Raw genomic sequence first — 17,116 nt, forward strand, 5'->3', positions numbered from 1 at the left:
ACGCACAAGAAAGCCTGCAAACAGTTTGCTAAAGACAAGTAGACTAAGGACATGGACATTACTGGAACCATGTCCTGTGGTCTGATGAGACCAAGATAAACTTATTTGGTTCAGACGGTGTCAAGCATGTGTGGCGGCAACCAGGTGAAGAGTACAAAGACACGTGTGTCTTTCCTACAGTCAAGCATGGTGGTGGGAGTGTCATGGTTTGGGGCTGCATGAGTGCTGCCAGCACTGGGGAGCTACAGATCATTGAGGGAACCATGAATGCCAACATGTACTGTGACATACTGAAGCAGAGCATGATCCCCTCCCTTGGGCTGCAGGGCAGTATTCCCACATGATAACAACACCAAACACACCTCCAAGGCAACCACTGACTTGCTAAAGAAGTTGAGGGTAAAGGTGATGGACTGGCCAAACATGTTTTCAGACCTAAACCCTATTGAGCATCTGTGTGGCATCCTCAAATGGAAGGTGGAGGAGCGCACGGTCTCTAACATCCACCAGCTATGTGATGCCTGCTTGGAGGAGTGGAAGAGGACTCCAGTGGCAACCTGTGAAGCTCTGGTGAACTCCAAGCCCATGAGGGTTAGGGCAGTACTGGAAAATAATGGTGGTCACACAAAATATTGACACTTTGGGCCCAATTTGGACATTTTCACTTAGGGGTGTACTCACTTTTGTTGCCAGCGGTTTAGACATTAATGGCTGTGTGTTGAGTTATTTTGAGGGGACAGCAAATTTACACTGTTATACAAGCTGTACACTCACTACTTTACATTGTAGCAAAGTGTCATTTCTTCAGTGTTGTCACATGAAAAGATAGAATAAAATATTTACAACAATGTGAGGGGGTGTACTCACTTTTGTGAGATACTGTAGTTATATATATTCCCACCAAGGAAGCCGCTCAACATCAGAAGATAAAAATATCTTGTTGCACCTCATTTTAATTAGCTTTATGTTCCTTTATTTTACATATTATACCCAATTAAGCAGTAATGGCCCTGCTGACGGTTCTATTTAAGAGTAATTACATGCGATCCACTATTCATTATACTTTTTATTTAAACACTGCTAAAATAACCCATTATATTGTTCTATTTCTTTTCTAATGCATACAAATGGTACAGATGGTTAACACTCTATCGCTGACTGTGAAGCATCATTGACCTTCCAACTTCATTTCTCTGACCTTTGGGAAGTTACATAACGTCCTGGTGTGCTCTATGGGCTGGGGACAGATTGTGCTTGGATGGTATATCCTCTGAGTTCTATATATCACAGCTCACAATGCAACTAAAGGTTTGGGATGTTTAAAATCTTATGGTTTTGCTGATAATAACTCTTGATTGTAGTGATACTGATTGATCCACAGAGACAGATACCTTTAGATAAAATGAGTTACCAACATAATTTGCAACAATATATCTTAGAGTTCCCCGGAACACGCACAGTGATACCCGTGGCAATGCATTTGCATTTTCTCTAAAGAAAATCCATTATTTTATATTATCAGCTATTTTTTTTTTTTTTTTTCTGATGGTGCAAAATAATATTGAACAACTAAAGGCTCTTGTATGACAGTCTAAACCAGCCTTTCTCAACCTTTTTTGAACATGGAAGAAACCTTGAAATAACTTTCAGGTCTCAGGGAACCCCTGCTGATAATTATTCCATCTACAGCTTACAAAATATTAGTGTAAGCAGTAAGCCGTAGATCTAAGAATAAATAAAATAATAAGAAATGTGCTGTACTTAGCATATTTGACACCCACGGCTGTTCTGTACGGCAATATTATTTTAGAAATTATATTAAAATTGAACAAATAATAATAATGGCCAAAAAAGAAATGCAGACTGTGAAAAATACAGTGCTTCCTAACTTTGACCCTCAGTCAAAATCATCCTTACACTGATGGCAAGTTAGAGAAAGTCCTTAGTACATTGGTGGTCAGTGGGAAGAACATTCCTTACAGATAGTAGAAAAGATCATTGATGTCAGTGGTAGCTTATGTGAGAGGCAGAAATTACTCAAGGCTCAAGGAGCCCCTGGAAACTTGGATAGGAACCATAGGGTTCTGTGGAGCTCTGGTTGAGAAAGATTGGTCTAAAACAGTGGTCTCCAAACTGAATCCCGGAGGCTGGATGCGGCCTCTTCCTTACTTTTATCTGGCCCTTGGGGCATTATTCCTCCCACTAATACCTGACACTGTTCTTCCCATGACACCAATGATGGGGCATTATGCCTCCTACTGACACCAATAATGGGGCACTATTCCTCCCACTCACACCAATGATGGAGCACTATTCCTCCTACTGACACCAATGACGGGGTACTATTCTTTCCACTGATGCCAATGATAGGGCACTTATCCTTCCACTGACACCAATGATGGGGCATTATTCCTTCCACTGACACCAATAATGGGATGATGGGGCACTATTCCTTCCACTGACGCCAATGACTGGGCAATATTCTTCCCACCGACACCCCAATGATGGGGCACTTTCCCTCCTATTGACTGACGCCGTTTCCTCCACTGACGCCAATGATGGGGCATTATTCCTTCCATTAACACCAATGATGTGGAATTATTCCTTTCACTGACATCAATGATGGGGCACTATTCTTTCCACTGATGCCAAAAATGGGGCACTTTTCCCTCTCCCGGTTACCAAGAATGGGGCATAATTTTTTCCACTAATGCCAAAAGATGGGGTATTGCTTACTCCCATTTACACCAGGGCATTTTCTATTTCACTGGCCACAGTCTGGCCCACTCAAAGTCTGAAGAGCAGTAAACTGACCCTTTGTTTAGAAAGTTTGGAGACCCTTGGTCTAAACAAATACCAAATCCAGTTACTATATGGTGCACAAGCCTCCTAACGTAAACAAAAAACTTCCTTTACCTGCCCCGGCTGAGCCAAATCCTTCTTCATTTGTGTCTCACACATCCTCCCTCCCAGACACTGCAGCTCACAGTGGGAGGGTTTCAGAGAAGAAGGCAGTGCTGCCCAGCCAGAAAGCAGTAGGCAGGGCTAGGTGTGACCAGGTGCTGATTGAGAGACTATGGGCCTGTGAATCAGCAGTGACAATGCTGATAGCTAGGTTCCTTGCAAAAATTGTCTGTCCCAATTTAGTGCAAGTTGGATCTTCCTCCTTCCTGACCTGCTCCACCTCCCAGCTTCCCGCATTCTGCTGCAGTTATGCTGTAAGACATGATCTCTTGATCAGAAGTTTAAAACCGTTGGATAATCCCTGAGGGTCCTTACTCATTCGTGTCCCAAAAGCGGGAAGGATCAATCCGATGCGACTTGCAAGCAGTCACGCTGAGGACAACCTCAGAGGGTAAGGGAAGCAAACACATGGAGCCATTTGTGTGGCATGACTGTAGGTTTAGGGATGTATGAGATCCTGCTGTACTGTGGTGAGGTTCTAATGTGGACCCCAGTGTAAGGGATAGGGGTGGGCTCTGTTGAGGACCCTGCAGCAAAGGGGGCACTCTGTTGGAGATCCTAATAGATCCTACTCTATTTGGGACCCTGATGTAAGGGGGCACTCTGATGGAGATCCTAATCCATGGGAGGACTCTGTTGGGGACAGAGCATTTGAAAACATGTAATAGGCATAGAGTGGGCAACTCCTCACACGGGGCACTGATCTCTACATGGATACAGTTGCCCACTCTATACCTATTACCCCTGCAGGGGTAACAACATTCGGTGAGTGGGGACACATTGGGGGAGCACCAAGTCACCATACCTGCTGTGCACCAAAGTCACCTGAACCTGTGGAATCTTGGATCATATTTCTTTGTTCACTTACTGCTCTTATGTTATCACGTTTGTCTAAGGACTTGGACTACACATTGGATACTCACTTATATTGTGCAACTATTGTGGACATTTTTTGCAGGTCATATTAGGGTGTGCACATATTAATAGTGTATATATTAAGGTTGGAGAGTTCTGTACCTTAGATTATTCACGCTTTCTATTTTTAGTATTTCGGTATTGATTATATTAGGTATTCATTTATTTTTGGGTGGATGGATGAGGGTGGGTGTGCATCCCATTGTGTTTTTAGTGGAGCTGCATCCTAACCTCTCTCATTACTACCCTCTTACCACTTTAACTCACAAATTTAGTGAGTACTTACAAGGTGTCACCCTTTTTTTTTTTTTTTACACAATTTTTTTACACGATTATCTCTGAGACTGACCTTATTTACACAATTTTAAAACGATTATTTCTGAGACCCACACTCCGATATTATACAAATTAGGCTTGGAGCTGAGCCGAAACATTTTATAATTTTTTTATTAATCAAGCCATACAGGGTAGCGCCATTTCTCCAACCACTCTAATCTACTCTTGTAAGTTCTCCTGGGAACCCATTAGGGGAGGCTGCAACCTAATTTCCTAAGCGCGGATTTTTTACATAATTGAACTAGTAACAATATGCCAACGTCCTGGTATTAATGAGAAAAAGATTTGGGAATTTGGCAAAAATGGACTTTATAGGCACACGCATAGAATAAAAAAATATTTGAAATTTTAATTGTAATAAGATTAAAATCGTGATTTACAAACATAAAAGAAAACAACATCATAGTAACATATGACCCCAGGGACTCAAATAACACCTCTAACAGGTTTTGTCTCCAATTAAAATTTCAAATACTTTTTATTCTATGCGTGTGCCTATAAAGTCCATTTTTACAATTCCCAAATCTTTCCTATTTGGCTGTATTGTTTTTTTGGGGGTTTTTTTACTAGCAGTTTTTTCATTCGATCGGACTATTTTAATTGCTTCTCTCTCTGGCGTCTATTTAGGTTAGCTGAATTCTTAAGTGCATAAGAAAATTAGCTTTTCCGAGAGCTTATATGAACCGTGTTTTAGGAAAATGCTGCCACAGCGTGTTAGGCTAGGTGTCTGGGATCTACGTGGGAATACATGAGCAGTCTAAGTTTGATTGATGGGTTCCTCTATTGTGTACCAGAAGCACTGCAGAGATTCTGCATGGCAAAGTCTTATGTCACTTTCTGTACAGCAAGAACTAGAAGACAGAGGCTCATCATGTCTTAAAGTATAATTACATCTTCTAAAGCCAGAAGGAGTAACAGGAATTCCATAAAACCAAGTTACTCTGGAATTCTAGGGCAGCACGGTTTAATAAAGCAACGCTGGTTCCTTTTGTGTCATTCACTGAGATTCAGAAAGAAAAAGCCATACAATGATTGAATATTGCTTGGCAAAAGGTAGTGCTTTACACATTGAGTGCCACCTCACACGGGAACCTGAGACCTCCATCTACCTATGGTGAAAATTATAGTGTTTAACAGTGTCGAGGAAAACACCATCAATTTTCTATTTTAGCCCGTTTCTGTTCTCTTAAATGTCCAGTAAACGAAAATTACAATTCAGGTCTTACTTTATAAAATGTAATTTAAGTGATCAAAACATTCATAGACCGTGATCCTCAAGTTTGATAGAATTTAAGCAGAACGCCGGTGACTGGTTTACTAAAACTAGAGAATGCAAAATCTGGTGCAGCTCTTCACAGGAACCAATCAGCTTCCAGGTCTTTTTTTGTCAAAGCTTAAAATGGTTGTAACCCTAAAAAAAAAAAAAAAAATGATCCTGATCCTTTAAAGCAGGATACACACCATAGTGTTTGTGCTGTTTTGTCGTTCTCTATGCTCTAAAAAACCTGGTTGACCCTGCTTGTTCCTGTGTCACCCCTATGTAAACTGACCACAGTAATAATGGCTGCTTTGACCGCAGAGTAATACCAACTGCACTCCATCTCTTATGTTTATCACTAGCGGCAGCAGGAAAGAAGAGATCTTCAGGTCAGTGTGAAGCACTATACTGGGCATAATAGTATACAGCGGGACTCAGCCCTGCCCCCCCAGCTCCCTTGTCACTGAAGTTGATTGACATAGGCCAATGGATGCCACTGCTATCGATCTGCTGAGGGAGGAGAGACAAAGCCAGGAGAGACGCAGCTCTCATGTACACTTGCACAGCACTGGATCACGGTGGAGTTCCGGTAAGTAAAAGGGGGAGTGAGGGGGAAGTCTGTGACATAGAAGGTTTTTTACCTTAATGCATTGAATGCATTATGGTGCAAAAACCTTGAGGCTTTAGAACCACTTAGACCTCTTCATGACCTACGTAAAACAAATGATAATGCCTGAACACAATTTTGTAGCTTTGTCATATGTTAGTAAAACTCTATATATCATTACAACTACTCTGTGTATCCAGGGGGATTATACCTTGTTTTTTGCAGGACAAATTTGGCTTGCATTTGGTGGTAAATGGTAATGGATAACTCCTGACTTTTGTTTGTACTATCGGAGGAAACTGTCCCAAAATAGTAAAAAAAAAATTCTATCTATCTATCTATCTATCTATCTATCTATCTATCTATCTATCTATCTATCTATCTATCTATCTATCTATCTATCTATCTATCTACAGTATAGTGTATATATAATGTATTTCTTTTTAATTTAGCTGTATATCTTTTGCTATTACTATAACTCCATAACTTGCCATCAAAGAACAACCCAAAAGGGATGTTCCTGCTCCTGACTGCTCCTGCTCGCAGCAATACCACATACTGTATACTGTATATGTATGTGATTTGTTGCTTGTACATGTACAGAGGCCGCAAAGTCGGAAGAAGACCCCCGGAGCTGCCTAATAAATTACTTTAAAAACCTGTCTAGTGTTTTTTTATTGACACTTTCTCCCCCAGGTGAATGGGTAGGGGTACGATGTACCCCATACTCATTCACACAGGGGGGGCCGGGATCTGGGGGCCCCCTTATTAAAGGGGCCTTATCCGAGCTGCGTGCTCGGATAAGGGTCTGGTATGGAGTTTGGGGGGGACCCCCACGCCGTTGTGTTCCCCTTAAAATCCATACCAGACCTAAGGGCCTGGTATGCCCCTGGGGGGGGACCCATGATGTTTTTTTATTTAAATTTTGCACGGCGTTCCCCCTCAGGATTCATACTAGACAGCTGTCAGCAATGCCTGTCGCTCATCGCGAAAGGAAAAAAACACAGCTTTCCTTTCCCGATGAGCGAGCCAGCTCGGCGCTGGCTCCCATGATGGGGCTTGCAGGTGTCAAATCTCGCCGATAACAGCGGCGAGATTGACACAATATCGCTGTCACATACTGTAGTAGGGCCTAGAAACAATAGTGAGCATTTTACTTTTTTTATCTTACCTACCCAAAATATATTGACCCTGATCTTTAACCCCAATCTTTGACCTTGACGTTTAGCCCTAACACTAACCCTGACACTGACCTAGATCAAACCTTGATCTATCTATTTTTTATTTTTCTTTCTCTCTTTCTTTCTTTTATTTATTTATTAACACACTTTTGTTTATTTACAGTTTTCTCCCCTGACAAGGAAAAAAAGATACAATGTACCTTTTTCTCCATTCAGAGGAGAAAAAAAAAACACAAGGATGGGTTGCACAGTGACCACTTTGATAGACGATTACAGCTATCCCAGTGATAAAGTGATTGGGGACATGGAAGAAGACCCACTTCGGTGAGGCCATATAAATGTTTACAGGCTGCGGGAGGGGGTTAATGCATTCTCTGCAATAAAGTGGAGTTCCACCCAAAAATGGAACTTCCACTTTAAGGGAAGGTGACCCCCTGACATGCCAAATTTAGCATGTAATTTTTTTGGGGGGGAGCGGAAACCCACTTCCTCCCGGGGCACCACGGCGTCGGAAGTAAGATCACCTCTCCCCCCTCCCTCTCGGCAATCATCTGGAACATGTCACAGGTCCCAGATGATTGCCCGGCCAGTCGCAGCGTGGAGCACAGCCCGCGCATACGCAGTGCATGACCGGCTGTGAAGCCACAGCTGGGCGCCCACATTGACAATGCCGGGGCCGCAGAGAGGAGGGGAAGACAAGCGGGTCTTCGTTCCCCCGCATCGCTGGACCCTGGGGCAGGTAAGTGTCCGATTATTAAAAGTCAGCAGCTGCAGTATTTGTAGCTGCTGACTTGTAATTTTTTTTGTTTTAGTCGGAACTCCGCTTTAAGGTACAAATGGCCCACTACTTGTTCCTGATTTCTGAGTGTCCCTTATTTGGAACAAAGTTCTTCTGCCTCTCTTTCCTCCTTTTTGGTCTGATCTATATAGTTGTATATAAAATGCACTTTTTATCTTTCAAAAAGTGTTTTCCATTTCTAAACCTTTCATCCAATTTCAAAATTGCTTTATTTGTAGATTTCAAAAGCCAATATAAATGAATAGTAGTGGTAAAAATAAAAGCACTTATGCGTTTAACTATTCATTTTTTGTATAATTCTCCTTTGGGGGTGTGGCAGGGGGTGTGTCCTATGCCTACATACCTTTGTTAATAGGTGTCCCTCGTTCCTATCTCAAAAAGTTGGGAGGTATGCATGCCCCATCCCTAAACACTTACCTGACCCCTGTCACTGCACCAGCAAAGTCTCAGCTGTGGCACTGCTCCCTTCACTTCCTGCTTTCATAGGAGACATTGAGGACAGCAGTAATCTATGGCTCTTGCTGCTGTCAGTCAATCTCCTGTGTGGAAGGAGCAGGTGGGTGGCTTACTGGTGCCTCCTATGTGCCCCAGTTTGCTAATGCTGCGTACACATGACCAGACTTTCTGGCAGACTAGGTCCGACGGTCTTCCCGACAGACTTCCGGCGGACTTCCGACGGACTATCTGAACTAACAGATTTGCCTACACACGACTGGACTTTCCGGCAGACTAGGTCCACCGGTCTTCCCAACGGACTTTTGATGGACTTCCAAATGAATAGACTTGCCCACTCACGGACTAAAGTCCATTCATTTTGAACGTGATGAGGTGTGACGGGACTAGAAAAGGAAGTCAATCTCGCCGCAGGGCGCCCCCCTTCCCCAAAGCACCCACCCCCCCATGTTGAGGGCATGCGGCCTGGTACGGTTCAGGAGGGGGGGGGGGGGCGCTCGCTCATCCCCATCCCCTTTCCTGACCGGCCGGGCTGCGTGCTCGGATAAGGTTTTGGTATGGATTTTGGGGGGGCCCCTACGCCGTTTTTTTGGCGTAGGGGGTTCCCCTTAAAATCCATACCAGTCGCCATTGTCTCCTCTTTCTTGTGTTCGCTGCAATAGGAAAATGTGTTTTTCCCATTGCAGCAAGCGCGAGATTATACCCTATCGCTGAGAACCAGCGCGATAGGATTGCGCTGGAAACATTCTCGTGGGCAGGTGCTGTAGCTGCCCTTGCATCGTATTTGGTCCATCGGACCAGCATACAGACGAACGGGCTTCCCGATAGGAACTGGGTCCGGCGGAGTTCTGGCGGAAAGATTTGAAGCATGTTTCAAATCTAAAGTCCGGCGGATTTTCGACTGAAAAGGTCGGTCGGAAGTCCGATGAGGCCCACACACAGTCGGATTGTCCGCCGGATTCGGTCCGTCGGACAAGTCCAGCGGAAAAGTCTGCTCGTGTGTACGCTGCATAAGAAGGCACCTGGAAGAGGTAGAAGTGCCAGTGAGGTAATGCTCTGCTGAACCATTGAGTCCTCAATGGTACCTTGTCCCCTAAATGCACAACAGCAGTAGACAATGCGGAGCGCAGACAATCCCTTTAAAAAGCCTCAGATTTTTTGATTATCTATCAACATCTGAAGCACGTTTGAAAATCTGCAAATTAAATTTGTAAGAAAAAAAGAAAAACAGAATAAGCAGAAATTAGTTTTAAGAAGTGTTGTGTCAACTGCACTATAGAAATGCATGTCTCGTGTTTATTTGCAAATCAGCATATGCTGTCTGCTCCTGTTTAAATGATGGCAATATGCAAGCAGTTTTTCTTCCCCACTTATCTCCCTTCTGACCATATGCAGTAGCTGTATTTTGCCACAGGGGGGTACACATTGCATACCTAATTGAATGATTTTGTAATTTAGCTGACAGTTTGGTTAAGCCCTCCGCCAGCTTTACTGAGACCAGCAGCGGAACAATCTCCATACATCAAAAATCAGAATCCAATACACACAAAAAGAAAAAAAAAAAAGCAGGGCATAACATTGGCCGCCGCACTGTATTTTGCACAGTCAAAATTGTCACAGCATGGAAAATAATCAAAAAATCTGCTTTGGTTTCTATTATATTTTTCTGCTTGTGTTTTTATTTATTTACGTAATGGCCCAGTCTATCGGCGCCAGCTCTGCCGTACATTCCAAAAATGAACTGTGACAGACACGGTTTTTGGTTGGTGACCTACCACCTTTAAGATTAGGCTTGTCCAGGAGTTAAACGCAAAAAACAAGTCACTAGGGAATTGAACAATATTACTTGATGAAATAGAAGTCGCAGGCTGAAATTGGCTCTTTATTCTGCTACGTTGATACATTTACTGGAAACTACAGACCATTTCAGCCATGTGTATATTTCATTTTACCTTGAAATGACTTTTCTCCTTCTCCTTGGCTGAACTTAAAATTGCATATTTTGGTTTACAGTATTCAGTATTCATGTTTAAGGACAACTGTTATGCAGTAACAAAGGATAAGGGGGCCAAAATATGCATGAATTATATATTCTAGGAGGAGAACAGGTGCGGGAGTCAATGGTGGAGAAGGATCTGGGTGTTCTGGTACTAGACTGGTCCCTGTCTAAGGACCTCTGCCCCCCCCAGGGCAGTCTGCTGGAAAAGCTGCATGAAGGTCATCAAGGTTCCAGCTATAGTTTAAACTGAGGGGCCTATTTTTCCTAAGTCTGGGAGTTTTTTCTATGGTTTTGAGAGATAACTAGAGGGTACCCAGTGGAAGTTGGGGGAAAGAGTGTCCAGCTGTCCTGTAGTATCATGTGTCTGTGTCTCCCTCACTGAAGAGTGCTCCGTGGATATCATAAGGAGGCAACTGATGATACTGTGGAATTGTGAGAACCGACCAACATTCTGTGCCCTAGTGACTGTGTGCAGTTCTCAGTTCTACAAAAGCAAGTTCTGGGCTTCTTCGTAGCCAGTATTGAACTTTGCAGAAGCTTTATGCCAGAATAGTGAGAAGAGAGGGTCTTCAGTAAATTCAGTTCTTTCTGGGTATCCAATGTCTCCCTTGCACCCTTTCAAGTTTAATACAGGTGTGGGAGTCAATGGTGGAGAAGGATCTGGGTGTTCTGGTAGATCATGAACTTAAAGGGGTTCTAAAAGCTGAAGGTCTTTTACCTTCATGCATTCTATTCATGAAGGTAAAGAAACCTTCTGTGTGCAGCAGCCCCCCTACAATACGAGTGTCTCAGCTCTACGGGGACTCTCTCTTCTCATTGGCTGAGACAATGGCTCCTGCTGCTGTCAATCACAGAAGGTGAATCAATGAGGAGAGACAAGGTGAGGGCCGAGTCGCGACTCTGTGTCTGAATGGACATGTAGAGCAGCGGCTCAGGAGCGCACCTGAATGGGTGCCCCTATTACAAGCTACTTGCTCTGGGGGCACTTGACATGAGGGAGGGACTGGGAGCGCAAGACCCAAGGGACCCAAAAAAAAGAGGATCGGGGCTGCTCCGTGCAAAACCACCGCACAGACCAGGTAAGTATGACATGTTTATTTAAAAAAAAAAAAATGTGCCTTCTATTACTATAATATTAGCATCCAATGCCAATCTGCAGTTTCTAAAGCTAGCGAAATGTTTAATGCACATTTATATAAAAGAGGTGCAGCAGCCTCCCAGTTAATGCAGGATGTTAGGCAAATTTAATCTAGCTCCTCTGTAATCAGTAGAGTGTGGGTTGATTGTTTTTGTCTACTCAATGTTTTACAGGCTGCTGGTCTGATTGCTTCCCCCTGCCTTCGAGAGGATTCTAGAAGCACAATGGGAGGAAGAATGGAAAGACAGCCTAAATATTTATGAAGACCCAGCCAATCCTTGGGGAGGTATGTCCAGTAGGTGGCTGAAGATACCATAAATAGTCTGAAGCCTGGAGCAGAGTGTGTACATTCTGTGTCCAGTCATGCCAGAGGAGTCCCCTGTCTAAGGACCTCTGCCCCCCCCAGGGCAGTCTGCTGGAAAAGTTGCATGAATGTCATCAAGGTTCCAGCTATAGTTTAAACTGAGGGGCCTATTTCTCCTAAGTCTGGGAGTTTTTTCTATGGTCTTGAGAGATAACTGGAGGATACCCAGTGGAAGTTGGGGGGAAGAGTGTCCAGCTGTCTTGTAGTATTATGTGTCTGTGTCTCCCTCACTGAAGAGTGCCCCGTGGATATCATAAGGAGTTAACTGATGATCCTGTGGCATTGTGAATACCAACATTCTGTGCCCTAGTGACTGTGTGCAGTTCTCAGTTCTACAAAACCAAGTCCTGGGCTTCTTCCCAGCCAATAATGAACTTTGCAGAAGCTTTATGCCAGAATAGTGAGAAGAGAAGGGTCTTCAGTAAATTCAGTTCTTTCTGGGTATCCCATGTCTCCCTTGCACCCATTCAAGTTTAATACAGCAATAAAAGTACAAAAGACACCCCTAGACTATTTGAGCCAGTGAGACAGTTGGAGATGCTGGGTGCCTGACTGTGTGTACACTGAATTTGGGGAAAAGGGACATTTAGAGCCAGTGGCTCCTTCAGGGGTGCACTAAAAAGGTATAGACTTGAGAGAAACATAATTTTGCCCCCTGTACAAACCACAAGCAAGACCTCATCTGGAATATGCAGTTCAGTTTTGGGCACCAGTGAAGAAAAATGATATCAGGGAACTGGAGAAAGTGCAGAGAAGGGCAACCAAATTGATAAGAGGCATGGAAGAGCTCAGCTATGAGGAAAGATTAGAGGAACTGCATGTATTCCCTCTTGAGAAGAGGAAATCAAGGGGGGTTATGATCAACATATATAAATACATAAGGGGCCCATATGGTGAACTTGGTATATCATTACTCACTTTCAGGACATTACAGAAGGCAAGGGGGCACTCTTTGGAGTTGATTTACTAAAGGCAAAAAGACTGTGCAGTTTACAAAGTAAGAAAAATGTTTTGCTTTAAATCCTATGGGACTTTTCACACCACTGTGTTACAGGTGCAGCGCGTTTTGAAAAGTCCTGCATGCTGCATTTTTGGTGCAGTTTTGAAAACCTCACCAAAAACGCAGTTTCCCATTGAAATTAATGGAAATTCATTATAAATAAATCACCCTAAAATTGCGGTAAAATGCACTGCAAGTTTGCGTTTTTAGTGCGTTTTTGAGTCACATGTTCATTTTTCACAGGTGTAGACAACCCAAAAACGCACCAGAAACGCACATCAAATGCGCCCGAGACACAGCAAAATCTTGATAAAAAGGATATGCGTTTTTACTACGATTTTGCTACAGAGCAGTGTGAAAGTACCCTAAACCTTCATGTGCAGAAAGGATTCTTCACAGTAAAAGCTGTGAAAATCTGGAATAGACTCCCTCAAGAACTAATTCTAGCCAGCTCAATAGAATATTTTACAAAAGAGCTGGAATCCTTCCTAAATGCAAAAAATATAACTGGACACTAACACTTTGAGGTAATAACGCCAGGGGTAGTTGTTTCAGGGGGTATCTGATTGCCTCCTGGGGGATCAGGAAGGAACTACCCAGAAGTGTCAGAGCTTTGCTTGCCATAAAAGTTCAACATCCGGCTATTAAATTGGAGGCTGCCAGTGGTGTCCACTCATGCAGGACGCAGGTGCGCCGCCCCCCTAATCTATGCGCCCGGCCCCTAATCTACATGCAGGTTGCCGGACGCATGGATTCCAATGGGGTTTTTTTTTAAAAGCACATGATTAGAGCCAGAGGCTCTAATTGGCTTTAGAAAGGGTGAGCTCGGAGCCCAACCAGTTGTGTGACAATAGCAAATAATATTCGTTAATGTCTTCCTGTTTTTCCTCCCAGCCAATCAGGAAGTGGGTCCTGATACCCGATTGGCCACGGGTCCTAAGTCCAGATTGGCCTGGAGGAGAAGCGACTGCAGGGACTTGGGAGGTGACGCAGGGGGTGGAAGCCGTGACCTGGATGGGGTAAGTGCAGGGGCTTGGCAGGTGAGGGCGAGCGATTCGGCAGTCAAGCATTGGGGGAGCAATCGAGCCAGCGTGTGGGGGGGTGTGTGGTTGTTTGGATAGCAGGTTCGGGGCGGGTGGCTGGATGGCTGGATGACCACGCCCCCCCCCCCAATAAAATTGAGGCTGCTACAAGTACACTTCTTGTCTGTACTTTATAAATACAAGTTTTGTTTTTTTTAATGACACACTGGGGTTGATTTACTAAAACTGGAGAGTGCAAAATCTGGTGCAGCTGTGCATGGCAGCCAATCAGCTTCTAACTTTAGCTTGTTCAATTGTTCAACTTTCCATCTATTAAATCTTTTGCTTTTTTTTTTTTTCTACCAGTAAATACCTTCCTGTTTCTTGCCTGGTCATTAGCCTAGGCTTATGACATCAGGCACAGATCTCGTGAGAGTTTGCCAGGAAGGGAGGGGGTGAGTCATAAGAGGGCCAATGAGAGCTACGGGGCTACAGAGCTGGAGGTGTGCCTCTGTGTAAATTCAGGAAATGAAGAGGCAGCAGCTTCAGCTGCCCACAGTTAAAATGGCTGCAGCCAGACTCGGTGAAGGGAGATTTCTGCAGCATATTTGGCAAGTACAGAATCACAGTATATATAAAATAATATGCAAAGTGGTTGGAGGGAAGCTTCGGAATGGCAAATATGTTTTTATTAAAAATGATCTGAGCAGACTGCAGTTCCTCTTTAAGGACAGCAGAATACTTGTCTGTCCCACCAATTATCAAAATCACCACTTTGAAGGTCTGAGTGCATGAATTGCATCATAATTATCATAATTGATGAAGAAAAAAATATCTAGGATAGTGGGGATATTTTTATATTACTTACACACACAGGTACCTCAAACAACATTTTTTTTCCATGACACACTTTATCATCAAATAAAAAAAAAATCAACAAAACCGCCCAGGGTGCTTTGTTTGTAGTTACTGCTGACAATGAGAATTTCAGATAACTCCTCAGTGATGGCTCTTGAATGTGAAAGACAACATGGTGTGCTTATTATGTTGTGCTTTTGTTCCTGCCTAACGATGATGATTTTCAGGAAATAAGAATGGTATAGAACTGTGGCAATAAGTATTCTCTGCCTGTAACATTACATTGTCACACCTTACCAGCATTGTCAGAGAATTGACAGCGTTTGACGTGAATATATTCTTCTGATTTATATTGAGAAATTGAACTATTTTCTACAGGGAAAAAAAAAAACTTTATAGAAAACTGAATTTTCTTTTGCAATGTGAGATTATTTTATATATGTGTATATATATATATATATATATATATATATATATATATATATATATATATATATATATATATATATATATATATAATTGCATAGAAACAAAATTGTCCAAAATGTCTTGGTATGCTGACGCCTTAAGAGTTCCCTTCACTGGAACTAAGGGTCCAAGCCCAACACCTGAAAAGCAACCCCCCACACCATAATTCACCCTCCACCACTGCACAAAGCAAGGTCCATAAAGACATGGATTGGCGAGTTTTGGGTGGAGGAACTTGACTGGCCTGTACAGAGTCTTGACCTCAACCTGATAGAACACCTTTGGGATATATTAGATCAGAGACTGCGAGCCAGGCCCTCTCGTCCAACAACAGTGCCCGACCTCACAAATGCGTTTCTGGAAGAATAGTCAAACATTCCCATAGACACACTCCTAAACCTTGTGGACAGCCTTCCCAGAAGAGTTGAAGCTGTTATAGCTGCAAAGGTTGGGCCAACTCAGTATTGAACCCTACGGACTAAGACTGAGATGCCATTAAAGTTCATATGCGTGTAAAGGCAGGTGTCACAATACTTTTGACAAAATACTGTGTGTGTGTGTGTATATATATATATTCATATTAAAAAAAAAAAAATATATATATATATATATATATATATATATATATATATATATATATATAATTTTATGTGCATTCATTTATAATGTGCAGGATTTTTACATACATGTATTTTTAAGTACCTGTCTCAAAATTTATTTCCTGCATCGCCAACCTGTCACATTCTCCCAGTAGGAACTACAAGATGGGGAAGGGGTGTGCCAATACACATTGCACAGGCATGATGCATCATTGTCACCATCAGGAAACAGCATTTTATTTAAAAAATAAATAAATAAAATAAAATGGCAGAGATTTAGCAAACCAAACATCAGTCAGCAAGGGCCGGTTCACACCATGATTCACAGCGCTTTCCTGTGCGATTCAAATGCGATCTGGGTTCAGTGCGATTTCAGCCCATTCATTTGAATGGTCTAAAATTGCGCTGGACTGCTCAAAAAGTAGTGCATGCAACACTTTACCAAACGCACAGTATGGTACCACTGTACCATCCACTCCAGTGCAGGCAATTTGGGGTGTCGTTAATTTAACTTTGACACCCGCTGTAGATCGCAAGTGCAGTGTATTTTAAATGTAGTGCAAAAAAACGCGCACAGAATGTGGGTTTCCTGCACCGCGTTCTGGTGTAAACTGGACCTAAGGGTTTACATGTACATGTGCAGGCCTCATGATGATATCTGGATGGCGAAACGCATAAGGGGGAGTTTCTCATTCACGTATCTCGTCACTTCCTCCTAGTGGAACGCACACTGGCACCAGAGGACCGCAGGGCAGCGTCAGTTTAAAACTTTTTCTGGCAGATCATTCCTAGTGCCAGGATACGGAACTTTTATATGTGAGTGGACATTTGTATTTCCTCTTTTTAACTGGTTTTAATAAACGCTATCACGCTATGTCTATCCTTGTCATTTCATTCTCCCTATGAATTGGACACACCGAGGGTGATCTCCAATCTCTAAATAAATAACAGCATACCAAAGCTTAGCAGACCCACCTTGGTATAAGCCCAAGGGCTCCCACTGTGGATCATTGGAGTGGAATATTGCATGCACACAGAGCACTTTATTAGCTTTTTGGATGATTATCCGTTCACTACATTTCACCTCGCAGCACTACTGCACTTTATTATTGCATACACAAATGATATACTGTTTTAAGAGTAGTGTAGCATTGT

At 42.9% G+C, this 17,116-nt stretch overlaps 1 protein-coding gene across 18 annotated transcripts in view; it reads right to left on the bottom strand.

Annotated features, from left to right (window-relative positions):
* The window catches only part of NRXN1 (neurexin 1), a 1,909,081-nt gene that overhangs the window by 999,204 nt on the left and 892,761 nt on the right, over positions 1 to 17,116 (bottom strand). The window lies entirely within an intron of this gene.

The sequence above is a fragment of the Aquarana catesbeiana genome, linkage group LG04 (genome assembly GCF_042186555.1).
Source record: "Aquarana catesbeiana isolate 2022-GZ linkage group LG04, ASM4218655v1, whole genome shotgun sequence".
NCBI lineage: Eukaryota > Metazoa > Chordata > Amphibia > Anura > Ranidae > Aquarana > Aquarana catesbeiana.